The sequence below is a fragment of the Anopheles funestus genome, chromosome 2RL, assembly GCF_943734845.2.
Source record: "Anopheles funestus chromosome 2RL, idAnoFuneDA-416_04, whole genome shotgun sequence".
Lineage (NCBI taxonomy): Eukaryota > Metazoa > Arthropoda > Insecta > Diptera > Culicidae > Anopheles > Anopheles funestus.
The window spans coordinates 93,281,313-93,298,511 of record NC_064598.1 but is presented as its reverse complement, the minus strand read 5'-3'; the positions used below and the strand labels follow the sequence as shown (position 1 = coordinate 93,298,511).

General features: G+C 44.8%; 1 protein-coding gene and 1 long non-coding RNA gene across 5 annotated transcripts in view; one reads left to right on the top strand and one right to left on the bottom strand.

Annotated features, from left to right (window-relative positions):
• LOC125761793 (uncharacterized) overlaps positions 1-17,199 on the top strand; it is a 96,688-nt gene that overhangs the window by 35,929 nt on the left and 43,560 nt on the right. For all 4 annotated transcript variants that reach the window (XM_049423293.1, XM_049423294.1, XM_049423290.1 and 1 more), the window contains one exon: positions 239-312. The gene's annotated coding sequence lies outside the window, so the exon portion shown is untranslated. The remainder of the gene's footprint in view (positions 1-238; positions 313-17,199) is intronic.
• LOC125761831 (uncharacterized) overlaps positions 1-17,199 on the bottom strand; it is a 219,609-nt gene that overhangs the window by 166,118 nt on the left and 36,292 nt on the right. The window lies entirely within an intron of this gene.

Here is a 17,199-nt window from a genome sequence, read left to right as displayed (position 1 = left end):
TGGTTTAAAAATTATAACTTACACTATCCACGATGTTGTTAGTTTGATATATAATATCAATAATCATCCTACTGCAAATCGGGCTCGCATCAACGCTCTATTACGTTTCAGCTGTTCGGAGCAGCAGCACATTACGTGCAGTTTGTGTATTGGATTTATTTACTCACCTCTTCGACAGAATAAACATCGCAATTTAACATCTAACCTTTTCTTGTTGCTCTTTTTTGACTACTTACAGATATGATAACAGCAGGATCGAGACAGACCCTTCCAGACCGAGCTTAGCTTGTGTGTTAGACCATCCTGACTAAGGTAAATAGTACGAGTATACTGAAAAATCCTATCCCAGCTACGAGATACCGTTGCGAATCTTGTGCCTTGTCAATATTAGCCGTACAACAGCCTCTCAACTGTCTCTAGACGGGCAGCGTCCCTTCAACGGCATAGCATGTTCAAATATTGATCCAACCGCGACAATGCATAGTCTTTGTTCGTGCTGTGCATTTTCCTGTTGCTGTCAGGGAACCTACAGCGGCTACAGTGTGTCTGTGGGCAAAGGCATTACCGACTGGAAGAACCTTCCCTGTATGTCGGTAAAGTCTGGAATCTTGTTTGATGCACGACAACTGATAAGCCGCGCATTGAAGAATGCACTTCTGATGCGATAGATACCAGGTTCTCTCCCCGAAAAAGAAAAAGCTTTAACTGCCGCGTATCATAACGCGTGCGACCTTGGTATGGGTCGTTGGGCCGCACGTTTCGAGTACGATTCGATTCGCTGTTGTTGATCCGAAATTCGAACCATGCTCTCCGTGTGCCATGCGTACCATCAAATGAGGTCATCCAGTGAAGCCGATTCGTTGAAAACATGCTGTCATGGATCGGTTACTGTGGCGAACCTACTGGGCGAGGATGCTCTCGGGTTGCAGGATTTCGCACAAACGAAGATCGAGTGTGGTGTGTTTGTGCGTGAAATATTACTTTTTGGCACATCAATCAAACTGCCCGAACGCAGCGGGATGTCATGAGCAACAGTTTTATTGTTCGTATGATATGGTGTTAGTATAGTAACATCAACGACAGCACATATTGTATAGAATGATCTCATCTTCTCACACTATGTGCTTCCTTTCATTTCCTTCTAATGATTGGAATATACGAAATGAACGCTAGTTGAGCAGCGTAGAAGAGATGTATTCTTCTGTGCGATTGAATAAGAAGTACCTTAAGTAGCATTTATTTCGAACCGGTTTTTCATTTCCGTACCAAGAGGTTTTATGATGTTTTAATGCGCAGTCTTCATTTTCTAAAGGGCTGTAACAACGATCGGGATGTTTTATAACATGCTGATTTTTTGTGTGATTACTTAATTAAGGCTACTGATCACGGTTTCCGATCTTCCGCTGGTATCCCTTGTCAAGGGTTCGCAAGTGACCTTGCGCATGATAAGTTCCGCTGTTTCGAAGTTGTACACGATGAAGGGATCAAATTGCTTACCGTCTCGGCCCATGTTGGTCATCGATAGCATCACCTTCATGCGAGTTTATGTCATGGCCATGCGATTCATTCGATACGCGTAGGGATTAAAGGGAGCCTACGTGGGGGATTTTTTTTCTTCATTTGGAAACCTGTAAGATTGTCTGATTGGTTGGTAAAGAAGGTGGTACGTTAGAATGAAAAAAAAGAAACAATCTTTAAACATTGAGAATATCAAGTTACATCCACTTAATGTCTGAGGATCTTTCCGTCCGAACGTGAACGGAAACCATGTGTAGCTCTAGCAGCAGGAAACGTTCACGGATCGTATGTTAATGCTCCGGCTTGATGAGAGTTTTAATTTCGAGACCCATTTTTCGACACTCTCCAATATTCCTGAGGCTTCGTTCTGCGCAGCGCCATCTGGGCCACAAACGTCTGCATGCGCAAAGATCAGTCATGGGAATTGGCTACAAATGTCGTTTTCGTGTTGCACAAAATGTAGATGTGATGAATCTCTGATGCTGTGACTAAACTAGACTTACTCCATGAACTTCACTCTCGCTTTCAAGATTTGTTAGCTTTTTTTCTTCTCTTTTTGTTGGAGGACCGAAACTGACGCAGGTCTTTAACAATTCGACAATTAATTACACGTTCTTCGTCACATCGGCGTAAGCTACGGCTGCGTAACGCGTGAGCCAATGCGCAATGAATGATGTCGTGCCCGGTGGACGGGTTGTTAGACACCACCGTCTTTAGACTGTAGGTTTACGAAAATTCCATTGTCCAACTCAACCGCTGGCAATTGATGGCTGAGAACCAACAGGTGACGTTTGTTCGGCCACCTTATGCTCCCTTTTGTTTGCCCACCTCCTCCGAGGCTGTTGGTATTACTGTGCGACGCAAGGAAGCTGCTTCAACACCGTGTTTCACGTCCATATTGCACCACGGGCAAACCGTTTTGTTGTTGCGTTATTCACCATTGGAGGCTCGAGGGGCAAACAGTGCGGTTGCATTTGACGGGATCTTCATGATGCCGCGTGAGATTATCATTAACACTATGGGCACGCGAGTTTATTTCTCACATGCACGTGTACCGATGCTTGGGTCCATGGTTGGCAACAGCTCTAAGATGCCGCCAGCGGGTTCGTAGCGAATGTGTATCTTTATGCCCTTGCATTGAGACATGCCGATTACACACACACACACACAGCTCGTTACACGATGCAAACTGCTTAAATCTCACGACTCTTTCGAACCTACGGCTGCTGCCTTACTGTTGCGCGGGTGTGTAAGAAATTTCATCTCCGGATTACCCGCTCCTATAAATCTACCCACCCGGGTCCGCTTCGGTTGCCCTACCCCTATGGTTCGGTGACAAAACCTCAACCGGTCCCGGTCGCGAAGATTAATTTCTGACTGTCTATTGTTTTAGCGACGTTGCGCGACGCAGTTTTCATTAACCTCGTTTCCCGCACGCCGGATGGTGCGCAAGGGTATACTAAAACACTTTGGATTTCAGTGTACGGCAGTGCCGTTGCGAAAAAAGGGAGCACGATGTTGCAGTTGAAGTGTCGGAATAAAGGTGTTTTGTTTTGTTTTTTTTTTTTGCTCTGCCCCTTTAGTATGCTTACCACTTGCCAAAGAGGCCGGGCAGGTAAACAGAATAGAGCGTTATCCATGTTCATTGCCGAAGTACCTCGTACACCCCGGTACGGCGGCTGCGTATGTCTTTGCACCGCATTTTTTTAACGTGCGGCGTCATAAAAAATGTTAATTTTAATTACATGGTGATTGAATGGCTGTACGTGACAGAGGCTTTAGGGGACCGCAAAATTGCAGCCCATAAAGCGCATGCATACGGATGATTGTTTGCCACGGGGATGACTTATTCGTCACCCTCAACGACTGCACTTTGATAAAGCGCGCGCGATCGCGAGTGTTCCAGAACTTTATAGCACGCAAACATACTCCCTAATTGTTCTCTTATTGTGAGTAATGAAACAAATGGAAGGCAACTGCATCTATTCGCTCGTAAAACATCTGGCTGAGACCTGAATTAAGTGATCCAATTCAAGATCTCCTCGACGATCAACTGATCCGGTGTCTCTGTTCTGTTAATCCGGTTGACATTGATGCCACTTGGAACGCAAGAATCTCTCTCACCGAATTATTCGCAATCTCATTTCCCATGCTTTAAGCTTGTAACGCAGCTAAAAAAACAGATCACCCATACACGAGGTCACCGTATTTTCATATGGGCAAACGACTTCCACCTCATTAATTCCTTCCCGTGGCCCAATGTTTGTTTGACTTACGCCACACGACTGCTACGGTCCGGGGAGGTTCAATGTCGAGTGTGGTGTCGATGACGCGTTCCGCGTAAGTATGGTTGCAAATATTGATCATTCCATGAATATTTACTTCCATAACGAGTGTAGGTACAAGTGGTACACCTACCTGGAGTAGTTTGACGTTTTGACAGAAAAGAGTCAGTTTGGGTCACTTTTTTTTTTGGAAGTAAGCCGAATATTGCTTTGTATAGATCTGGAGTTTCATATGGAGTTCCAAATGGTGTCATGGCTTCACAAGTTGAGCGTGACTACGTTCTTCAAGGTAAGCTCAAATCAAATCTCTCCCAGCTTCCGGTTTATTTTGAGAAGTTGTGCTTCTTGAGTGAACACATTTAAATACATTACCCCGATATATACCCCGGTCATCGTCCTAACTGTATGGGGATTATATCGCACCACTTTCCATTTCAATGGTGATTCCAGATCACCTTAAAACCCAACAGAACGTCAATCCTAGGGCCGTAGATCTTCGAAGCTTTCCATCGACTTCTGGTCACTTTAGCCCTAGCTCCCGCTGATGAAGGAATGAATATTCATGTGCGCATGCGCATTTTGATGGCAAATGCATATGTACGGTTCAATCCTGCAGGTCGATTATTCCATTACATGGTTAAAGCTGTGCCATCTGGTAGACTATTCCCTTCCCAGCATAAATCCACCCTGTTGCGTTCCACCAATGATTAGATGGATCGTACACGGCGTGCAGGAATTTATTGAGCTCGATAAGGTCCTCCTTTGAACGTTGGTGGGGTCTCCATCCTCATCTTGCTGCGATGAGATGCCGATGATTTGTCACCTTCAATTTGTCATACCACACGTCGTGCATTTACTGCGACAGGGTCGGATTTCATTCTGCCCGCGGTTGCTCTAAGCGTGCCGTGTTACCTCTCTCTCTTTCTCACTCATCACCCCGATGGATGGACATGTATGGTGCATGTGCAGCTGCATTCTGCATGCTGTGGTTTTATGAGTGAATGCGACATGTGCGATGTTACCTAGGACGTCCATGCCAAGGTTCTCCACCTCGCTGGAGAATTTCCCTATACGGACAGCAAAAACGCGACACAGCGATGAAGAAAATGTGATCAAGTATTTCCGAAAATGCCACGACTGGTGTGGAAATGCATGTTCCTCATGCGTTCCACTTTCTCACAGATGGACATTTCACGATTTGAGTTCAAGGATCGGCCGTAATTCTGCGCGCGTTTATACTTGGTAGCCAATGGAGCAAAAAAAAAGGCACAATGCTGTTCTTGGCTGGCGGACGAATGCTGCTGTTCAGCATTAGGATCGTAGTGTGTGCGATGTTGTTTTCATTAACCTTGACACTAGCATCGGAAAGTTACCTTGGCAGTGCAAATTGCGGCTAATCGTTCAAGGATCGAGCTCAATGTAAATAAAGTAGACGAGTGATCGAATTCGTAACTAGTTAGGGGTTTTTTGCGATTATTCGTTTAATTATAAAACAAATTTAATTTAATTACAACATTCATGCGTAGGATACTATTGGGGTACATGTTCTATAACAAATCATCATTGTTTTTAAACTAAAGCAGCAAGAAAGTGAAATCTCAGTGAGTGATTTGTACGCTGCTGAAGCGAGAAGCTTTTTATTCAGGTGGAATTGGCATCGCTCAAGATAATTGTAAAACGCCTCGTCGACGACCCAATGTCAATGTTCGACCATATATATTTTACTTTTTTCCATTTCTTGCTGTTCGGTTTTTGCACTCAATTTCATTTCGTCCTCCGCGAAGTCCACTGCAGCCGTATGCAAAATCGGCAAAACAGCGAGTGTGTTTGTGGCGTGACTTGAACTCCGCTCGAGATGAACAGACGTAATAAAGAAATTTGAACAAATCCTATATTCCTTCTCCATAAAAAAAAATCCTACCACACTCTCTATCGATCCTTCGTTTTTGCGTCTGTCTTTCATCGGACGTTTGCTGCTGTTTGCTGCTGCTACAACATTATCCATTCCGATGTGGCTCCACTCGTGCGAATGGCTACGCAAAACGGCGCGAAAATGACTTCATCTTTTTCTTTCCACGACCCGCGCCACACTGGTCAACGTGAATCGATAAGTTATGAAATCATGCTCGCGAAAGGTATTAATTATGGAAAAGCTCTAGCTGTTATATACACAGGTTTTCGGTGTTCGAGCGGTTTTTTTTAGCGCTTCGTATCGTTTAACCCTTTTTATCGAACCCGGACCACAAATTGCATCCTTTTTGGGGTAAAGATGATTCTCAGCGTAACCGGGCTACTACCGAAGGTCAACGACATTGGACGCCATCGTCTGAAGGTTGCTGAGTGCGCCCGATGTTAGGATCCGAAACGCCCCGGATCTACCAAAACTTCCCACTATAAAAAGGGAACAATCGAGTACGCTCAAGATTCGTGGCAAATTATAATGATGGCTTAGAAAACTGTTGGATGACTTACGCGAATCCGGAATCAATGTTTGGGGGTAGTCTGTTTTGTTATAATGAGTTTAATAACATCTTATTGTGATTTGTTCTTAGCCACTCCAGTGGTCTTTATCAAGATAATAGCAATTGGGTTTTGGACTTGCTATATTCATGCTATTCCTTTACCTTTCAATGGGCTGCATGGTTTTCGCATGACTTGTGTTCGCAAAAGTAAAAGCAATCATTTGCCCTACCTTACGGTGAAGCGGCCGTAGTAGTGTTGTAATTGTAAATTGCCATCCCGAAATGTCAAATCGGCTTGCGGGCACTTGACAGCATGCACAGGCCCTCAGTTTGCAAAGCCTTTTTTTCTAATAAGCACCGGCAAGCGCGGCCGGCACGCATTGCATGTAATGCGTGCGTGCATACGTCCGTGGTCGATTAACGTCTAACGCCGTTGCCGACTACGCGCCATGCGATCACGCCACTATGAACGGTTATGAATTTTATGCTGCCAAGCTGCATCGGTACCGTGTGCGTTTGTGCTCAAGGTTAGACAGTCAGGTTATGACGTAATCAACTAATTTCCTTTCTAACGCGAAACCCTCCTTTACACCCCCATTTTGGGGTCGTAGTTTGCAACGGGTACACGTCTAAAACTGGCCTGATCCGTGCATACAGGGAAACACACATGATAAGCTGCGGAGAGCCCACTTTTGGAAATCGCGCAAGCGAATATGAAAGTGCGGAAGGTTGATACGGAAACACCCAATATGTTAGCAAATCGCCCAATATAGATACGAAATCGCGTGCAATTGATATAAAATGTCAGATTGGCGAGGCGGTTTGAATGCTGGGTATATACTTGTCGGTTCGAGAGTTGAAAAATGTAAACAAATATTTTAACAATAATTTTTAATTAAATTACGTAGTTGGTGCATTCGAAAATCGTATCAAAATTATTGTTTAATAATATAATTATAATATTATCTCGCTCAAACTGCAATTACGAACTTTAACTGTAAACTGTATTTCAAAAACATGCTAAAATTCAAATTGGAGATTTAAACCAGTGCCTATATACACCCGTGTTCAAAACTGTTCTGTTGAGAAGGCTAAAATTCGTTGGGATATAGAAAATATTTCATATTGGTCTACAAGCGAAGCGTCTACAGTTTTACGGATTAATCTTTGGCAAATTTTGTGTGCTTTGTGGATATTTACAAAATAGCATAACGTACGTTAGTTTTTGGTGTATACAATCATGCCCCTGAAGGTATGTATACGTTTAAAATAGTTCAATAGTTCATTTAAAATAGTGTAAAAGTTTAAAATTTCCGTGTCTTTTCATGTCTTGCAGGCGCTTGAGTACGAAAGGAGTAATTTCTTTGCCGATGAATTTTTGCTTCAAGAACGTACCGTGTAAGAGTAATGTAGGTTACAATCGAGCAAAGGACTGAGGCAAACTAACTGTAACTAAAATCGGCAATTTTTAATTTTATATAAGCAAACATGAGCTCTAGCCAAAGCTCTGAACTAGCTCAAAGTGCGAACGGGGCAGTGCAAGCACTTCGACGTCGAAAGACTACGAGCAACGAAGATAGAGCGCGTGGTAACAACGTATGAAAATGGAGCAACTCATGCTGCCATTAGCCAAATGCTGAATATAAAACTAACGACAGTTTACGGTATTGTCAAAAAATACCAAACAGCATTTCAGGTCGAAGCCAAGAAACGTGGTGGCAATGGGCAGAAAATATTATCGCAGCAAGCCATAAGCGATATTCAATGCTGGATCAATGACGATTGTACGGTGACGCTAAAATCACTCGCACAAAAATTGTTGCAGGAACACGGTGTGCGAGTTTCCACTACCACCCTAGCGAGGGAAATAAAAGGCTTCAACTACCCCTTGAAGATGGTGAAGCTAATACCGGAGCGGCGTAACGCACCGACGACCATCGAGGATCGGAAAATGTACGCCACACAATTTTATGGCGTGGCGCGCGAAGTTGGATTTAATGTCAGCATGCGCACGCTTAAAGAACGATCTCGGAAAGGTACGCCGGCCACCGCCACCGTACCACAAACTACGTAATATAATTAAAAAATATTTTTAAAATGTTTGTTTACATTTTTCAACTCTTGAACCGACAAGTGTATACCCAGTATTCAATCCGCCTCGCCAATCTGACATTTTATATCAATTGCACGCGATTTCGTATCTATATTGGGCGATTTGCTAACATATTGGGTGTTTCCGTATCAACCTTCCCTACTTTTATATTCGCTTGCCCGATTTCCAAAAGTGGGCTCTCCGCAGCTTATCATGTGTGTTTCCCTGTATTGTGTTTGTTTTTTTGTGTGTGTTATCATTATTATTAGATTGTTTTAAAAGTCCGTTAGTGACCGTTAGTGGTGAATTCATACATGCTTGACGTTTGACATGCAACCTTTAAAAGGGCGTAATACGGGAAGCTAACTGCAAACTCCCTTCCCTTTTCGGATTCCCCCTTGCTTGTGTGCATAAGCAAACTTTGATTTATGGCCTATTCCACACACTAGACAGCGTTGCATTTGCGAAAATGTACTGCTAAATTATGCGGGAAAACCGTCCCAATCTCAAGTTAAATAAGTATACACGCCTGGGGAAGAGGTTAGTTAGAAGTTTTGCGACAAAAAAAACGACACACATTCACTCACCTTAGTTACGGTTCTATTTCATTTCGTCACGGACAACCGTATGCATGATGCGAGTAAGCTGTAAAAAAACGGTTTATGAAAACCATTCACAACCTCCGACGAATGTGACGATCCACTGCTACATAGCAGTCGCTTCGTTACCAGTGGAAGAATCCGTTAGGTTATGTTTTTTATGGGAATTTTGTACATCGTGCGCATCGTCACAAATGCGGCAAACCTTCAAAAAAAAACAGCAGAACACAAAAACCAACGGTACCGAACCGCACAAGGATCAGCTTGAGTTTTTAAAGCATTAATTATTATGGGTGAAATTTCGCGGATCATCGATCGACGTTTTCGAGTCCCTTTTTTTCATTAGGGCTTTATTGTTAGCTTGGGATAATTTCCACGTGCCAGCTAAAAACCTTTCGCGAAGGTTAAAACGCGTTAGTGTGCTAATAAATTGAAACGCTAACGATCAGAACTGTTTACGGGACTGTTGATTGGATGTTGGATTCGGTTAGAATTCGGAATTTTTGGCTCGATCAGGACGGTAATTTTGATCGGCGAAATGGTGATGTGTCTTAAATCTCTCGGAACAATCTTGTTAGTCAAATTGTGCACAATCGCAATGCCTCGATGGTTATTGCAGTGTCTAAATCCTGTGGAGAGTGTATGAATAAGATCTTTCAAAGATGCAAAATAAGAAAAACCTCACACACACACAAAACACAGCTTCAGTCCAACACGATCGGAAAGACCTTGAGCGATTCTGCGCACTGGAGCCCAATGGAGCTGCAAAACCAATCGAACGAAAGTAGAGCCCGTAGGGGTGAGATGTGTTTTATGGCTATCATAAAGAAGATTTTCAAACAGCACGAACAACAACCCCAACACACCCTGGAGAGGTGAATAAAACACTTTTGGGGCTGACGAATCGGGGCCAACGATCAAAGCCGACAGGCGATCGGATCACGAGCTCACCTCCTCGGAAGGGGAAGAGAGGCATTGTATGCAGATATGCAGGAGGCTATTGGCGGTAGTGCCGAGCAAGATGGTGCCGAAGCTTTGAGCTTTTGCGCGTCATTTTGACCACACCCGGAGGCGAATTGGGAACGCTTCTTTGGAAGGGTCACACTCTTCGTGTTTCGATCGCTCTAGAGCGCTCTGTCCGTTGTTGGGACGGGTGGACTCTTACATAATTCATGGAGACATGTCACTACACTGTCGCTCGACTTCACCAAATGCACCGGTGGGACCTTCTACCATCCGGTATCCTTAATCGGAGTGAAGTTGTTTGCTTCACGGTACGTTTTTTTGTGTTTCACTTTCTACCATCATTGTTTGCTATGTTTTTTGTGTGTGTCTGTGCGCATTGTTTTGCTTTGTTTAACCTCTCCACGGTGGTGTACGTTCGTGATGACACGAAGTTTTTGGGTCTATGATCCGCTTCCTGCTAGTTGTGAAGTAGTTTGTGGACATGGGTAGAGGCGTTCCACGAACTCTCCACGGCTTTGGGTTGGGTGCAAGGTCATGAGAAAATGGGCATGCCTTTTTTTGTTTTAAATTTAAAGAAGGCTGCGTTATGATTGTGACCAGCTGTCACATTAAATTTATTAATGATCCCTCGTAGACATTGCCCATGTGCTGTATGGGGTTTTAAAGGTGAGCTGCAACGCTAAATGAGATGGGAGAACACCCTTGTTTTTGTTGTGCGTATGTTAAAATTTATTGTGCAAATTTGTTGCCGTTGTCGAAACTGAATATTGCAGAAAAAAAAAATTACATTTTGTTGGTGTGCAACGACTCTACGTAACAGGAAGTATAAGTTTTTTATTCGATAGCGTTCGTACATTACATCCTGTTTCGGAAGGTTCTTCGGAACTTTCTCTTGCTAGGCCGTACGTTTCAGCTGCTAGTTTAACAAATTTGTCTTCTTAAAGTCATTCTCTTTCGTTCCAAGTTCCGCTTGCGATTGGGAATCTTTCGCCGTACCACAGCAATTATCTTTCTTCAAAAAGATTCCTCATCAAAGTGCACAGCACACAGTTGTCTCGTTGAAAGCCACCATACATTGTATGGTGGACAAGCGCTTCAGGCAAGGTTCGTATCCCAACCAGTCACAACCCGAGAGCCCAAGTATCCCAACCGAGGCCAAAGACCTGCCCACTCCGCAGTGTCATTGCCAGGGTTTTCCGTCATCATTAAGCGGTAACTCTCCCGGGGGGCAAATATTGACAAAGAGTGGCCCTGCACTTCGCATCGGCATCTTCGGCATACGCTTCTTGAGAACGCTTGTACACCGTTCTTACCCCATACTTCACTTCACCGGTAGACCCGCAACCGGTTCGTCGCCATTGGTTCCGAAATATGAAAAATGACACTTTCAATTGCTTATCTATTCACCAACCAACCCGTCCGTCGTGGGCATCAGGCCTGGGATGGTGGTACGCGGGATAACGCTAGAGATAAAACACTCTCACAAGTGTCTACGGTTTCTGCGCGAAAGCAAAAATAGTCAGCATAAAAAATGGCCAGAATGGCGTATACTTAGGCAGAAGAAATCATACCACCCGAGGTTTTGTCCACTACCACCACCCAGCGGGCAGGCGTTTCTAACCTGTTCTCGTTTCTAACCGATAGGGTTGGATTGCGACGTGCTACGCACAGTCCACCATCATTAGCATACAACCTGAAGTGGCCTGAAGCTGTTCGAGACGCGACGACTTCACGTTCAGCACCTCCAACTCAACGAGGGTACGATTGCCGTGCATTCCCAACGTGGTACTTCTCTCGCATAACCCCTGTCGGTCGATGCTCGTCTTCGTCAGGCTGCAATGCTGGTGCAACCGATGCAATAGCGATGCACTCGTCAGATTTCGCTCCCATTGAAGAAGTCCGTGGGGAAGCTTTGGAAGAAATGTATAAATTATAGACCCACACCATCTTTCGGTTTGGGCTATTAATCTCCTTGCTTAGCCGAGCAAGAGGGTTGAGCGCGCAAGGCAAAAACCCATGGGCTATGCCTATCGGTAAAGGCTCATTATTTTTTCCACACATTTCAAAAGTGAGTACTTTTATCAAAGTAATACATTTTAATCTCGCCTTGCGTATTGAGTTGCGTTCTATTCTGTGTCTTCTGCTCCGTAGTCCAAAACTCCCCACACATCACCCGGAGTGGCGGTGTTCGTTATCGTGTTTGTATGCGGCATAATTTTCATTCTAGTACCGCCTCCGTTTCTCATTAGCCGATGAACTATCCGAAGAATGTTTTGTAATCATTCTTGTCTGCATATATTATTTGCTGTATTCCTCCTGAGGGGGAAAGTTTACTAACCCTGCTTATTATGGCAATAGCCTCTCTAAGAATACGCAACTGCAGCAGCCGAGTTATGTAAAGTTGAAGGTTTTCCTCAGTCGTTATCGTTCATTAAAGGGTTCTGCTTAGTAAATGGGACAGATTCGCACTATTCTTCAACGTTACAGTCATTTGTTTGTTTTAGCAAAACAATCTTATGTTTCATCAGGTTCATATATGATCATTAATGGGGAAGGTTGCACTTTTAAAAACTTTAGGTAAACAACAACAAAAAATCTATGCAAAAATCCGCACACGATCTAACACGATCAATCATTCTGGCGCTGCCTATGGCATTATTTAAATCGAACAAGTTTCACCGGATCCGGCAATCGGACAGAACCATCAATATATACGCCAAGGTCGCGCACAGACCAACCCAAGGTACCATTCCATCTCGTCGTACGCAATACAGGAAGGCACCCATGATCGGTTGACATTTGCCGCACGATTGCATCCAACCGCCTACTTTCGCGCCCTTGCCTCCATTACCATTAGAAGAAAAAAAAACAAACCAAAAAAAACGGATGTCGCATAAACCAATGGCTTCTCCCCGTCCTTCGGCATGGCCACAGGTCGGCGAAAAATCATTTATAACTTATATATACACACACATATGGCAGCCATAAAATGCCACCGACCGCGACCACGGATCGACTAACGGTTTCCGGAGTTATCGCATAAGACGCGGTTTCGCGAATGGTCCTACTGAAAAAAGGTCCCATAAAATATTGCTGCTGCTGGTGCTGCTGCCGGAATGCACGAAAAGCCATCTCAAACCGCAAAAAAACAGTCGTAGAGTGGTCGGTAGAAATGGCTTTGAGCATTCGTTTGATTTTATTTTACTACTAGCTTAGCTCACCTCAAACGATCACCGCCGTCCTTCCAGATCGTATGACCAGGGTAGAATGCGTCTGGCTGTGGTCCGAGACGGGAACATGAAATGCATTTGCGTAAAAAAAAACCGCATCCAACAACCGCTCGCGAGTGATGTGCTGTGGCGGTAAAGCTGGCAGATTATTATTGTTCTGCCGATTGTCTGCCCACGTCCGCGAAGATCATTCGTAACCGCGAGCTCTCTAACGGAACCGTGCCGTGTCGGCAGTACACCGGTGTCGCTGCAGATTTAGCAGTAAGGATGCAAAATGTTCATCTTCAACTTTATGGACAAGCTCAATTCTTTCGATATTAATTATCGGATCGGATCGGATTGGTTCATTTCTTCTTTTTGATCTGCCGGTAAGTTCAAGATACTTCAAACCGCAACCATCTGGACGAGCCTGAAGTTGTCCACTACCAAATGAAGAAGTCTCGAGTTATATGACACTTCATACAAATGTGTGTTGGTTGTGAAGTCGCCGCATCTCCACAGCTTCCACCGATTGTTTCTCGCTTTCTTGCCACTGTGGATGACCGGATAGAGGCCAATGCCGCAGTGTGATGCTGCTCCTATAATTTCGCCACCTATGCTATGGCGTATAATTGAAAACGAAAACCTTGTCGCCTACGCTACGTCCAGCTGGGTAATTGGTGGACAATTCGTTGCGTATGTGAATATTGATTATAGCCATCACGGAACCCATGACGTGCATGGGTTGCCTCCTTTCGAAACGGTTTCTTTTTCGAGTGCCCCACACACATAAGGAGCTATTCTTGGTCGAAAAGCCAAAAGAGGTTCTCAACCGGTTAGAAGCACCAAGCCGAGTGCCGGGTTACTTCCCGTGCACGTAACACCTCCACTACCGGTAGTTGCGAATGACATTGCAAGGACGACTCTTCTACGCTGGAACTGCAAGTCATCTCGCTGAAGGTGTTAAATTGGACAGTGGAGATTTCGTGAAGGTAATCCTCAAAAGAAGAAAAAAACGCATCACAATACAGGAAAGAGGTGGAGCTTCAAGTGCGAAAGACACCGTAAGTTACCACGCGTGGGAGGATATGTGATCCTTGGTGTAACGACAGGATAACTGTAGGGGGAAATAATATACAGCTTGCGAATTAAATGCCCTTTACTGGAGAGTAAGGAGTAAGATTATTCTGACACGACAGATTTGTATCACGAACTGCCGCTTTCCGGTTTTTGGCACAATTTGTATATCTACTTTAACGAATAAAATACAGTATTTATGGTGAGATTATTTTGATTCCAAAAGCCATAGGTGGTTTGTTGTAGAGCAGTTGAGCTTTTCGTAAGCTCAAGGTGTGTTTTTTTTACTTATTGATTAAAACATTCATAAAAATGGTAAGCCACGAAACGGAACTAGCCCGTACGCCTCAAAAAAGCTGGTCTCAAAAATAGTAAAAACAAAACTATTGTCTATGAAACCATCACAAAGATATTTAAAGACTTCGACCAACGTTAGTGGTAATCTAATTGATTCCACCTATATCCATGAAGAGCTAATCTTCCTAATAGACAACGGCACCTCAAGGACGCACAATCCTTCCGATATCTTACCGAGACGTATAAGTTTTAAATAGCATTTAAATGAAATGATTTACAACGGTATAATCCGCTGGTAGAACGCCACTACCGGGCCTATAAAGTCGGCTCAGTGCGCGATAAATCCCGCATACCTTGATGACAGGCGACCACATATTAGCGATACTAATCGCTAACCCCCGCGCAACATTGGGTAGCTGAAAACCGGCTTATCATAAACAAAAGCGCCCTCCTACAAGGAACTTCAAGCAGCTCAAGTGGTCCTGATTATATCACCAGCGGATTACTACTACCGTTTGTGGATTTCTTTTCTTCCAAGCTTGTCCGTTGTCCCCCCGGCCCCATTTTGTTGATTGACCGATTCGCGCCCACCAGGTTTTTGGGTACATCGTGCGCACCATAGTCTGCACCGTGGACACGTTTACCGTGCGCCTCATCAAGACGATGCCATTCCGTATGCGGTAGCGTGTCCACCGTGCATAACGTAATCTGCTATTAATTCCCATTCATCTCGTGCTTGCTGACGTGAACAAAACCGGCGTGTGGATTGTATGTGGCACTAAAAAAATAAATGACCGTACCACCTTTTGCTACCTCTTCTGGGTCGGACAGCATTCCGAACAATTGTTTCGTTCGCAATAAAAAAAACGTATACATTCCGAAAGTGGTTAAAAAATTGTGCGTCCTGCCAAAGATGGGCAATCGAATCTGAAGACAGCCGAGGTGGATCGACGAGACGGTATGGCACGGTTTTAAGATGATTGAGTTCATAAGTAGGGGCGTGCTGGGTAAAGAGAGGACATCGGGGCAGAACCTGAACCATCTTCGCGGCTGACCAGTTACCGCCTTCTGGCGGCATTCTTTGGTTGTGCGTAGGAGGACACCTGGTGGTCGTAACGAATGGCTTCGTGGGGCGTAGGAGCTGTTATTGCAGCTGCCAGTAACTACCTGTACAGTGTCCAATGCGGAAACTCCGTGCCAAGTTGCGTCGAACTCTGGTGAGGAAGGATTTGCCTGTATGGATCTTTCTTTCCCGGCCAATCAAGGCCGGTTGGAGGAGTTCTCGTACACGATCAAGGAGCTTTCGCTTTCGCGGCACAGACATAGTACTTCGGATCTTTGCTTCCTGGTTTTATGTTTCCCTGTAACTCAATACCTACTAGCCCATTGGCGTACCGACTCTTTGTCGGGCTTCGTTGGTGAGCTCGACTGCGAAAGTGAGATGCTCGGCAACTTCCTAACGCTTCTGGTAGTCGCGACCGAGCGAAGGATCGTGAAGTCGCGTTCGCGTGCCTAACCACCATTTAACATTTCTCGCGCGTGATAGACGATCGGGTGGTAAACGAAGGATAAATCCATCTCGTTGACGGCGCCAGCCAGCTGTGACGTTTATGAATTCATAAAGCATAATTAGCTCGGACGCTGTCACCCAGCGTGCGGCGTCGTAGCAACTATCTGCGTCTGCGTAAAGACTGTTCTGTTACGCTATGAGTATGCAGTGTTCGATATGCGTTATGCTTCCGAGTTTTCAGCAGCTTGATTCGAACTGACAATTGAGGTCGCCTTGTAACGCCGACGCTGATTTCACTTCCGTTCACCGTCGGTTTGGCCGCTCTCCGCTGACGAAGACTCCTGGACCAAGTCATCGCTTACCTTTAAAAACGGTACGTCACTTGCAAACTCAGTGATTTCGGTGACCGGTGGCGAGGCTATGCGATGCACATCAATGTGTGACGAAGCGCTCAAGCACTTCTTTTTTTTTGCACCAAAAACTTTCACCCCACGCCAACCAAGTGCCCACCAAACAGCGCGTAGTGTTAAACGAAGTAGAACCAATTGGTACGGTGTTCTTTTCACTGACCAAGCAGGGTAAAACGCAAGTGCACATCGCTTAGCACGCATCTGTACGTACAAATCGTCCCAACGGCTTGTGGCCGTATGCATAAGCAGCATTACAAAGCTTTTATTTTGTTGTTTTGTTGTTTTCCTTTTTCCGTTGACCTAGTGGTGGTCCAACACGTCGGTGGGTTTTTTTTCGGTGTTACTCTCCAAAGCATTTGTCTTCTGGACGATCCACCAAGGTCATGGGGCTGTATGTGAAGTGAGCCATTTTGAACCTTAACCTCACAAAGCCCCGTAAAACATTGGTTCAGGGTCTTGACCAAATGACCACGGCCCGTGAAGTACTCTCCATTCGATCGAACCGATGTTTTGTGCAGCGATTAATGTATGGTAATATGGTGCCAAATTACCAGGCGCAAAAAATAAAGCAGACCACAAACAAAGATTGTCCTGTCGTCAGCAAATCATAACCACAACTAGCTGAGGACATGTTGTCCTCAGGTCAAATGTCTGTCCCAGCACCGTACACCCCATGTACATTGGCGCCAATTCTTAACGACGCAAAGAAGAGGGTCATACGCATGCTCAAGCTGTACCTCCACCGGGGCTCTGGTGGCAAGGTTAGAGGAAGCT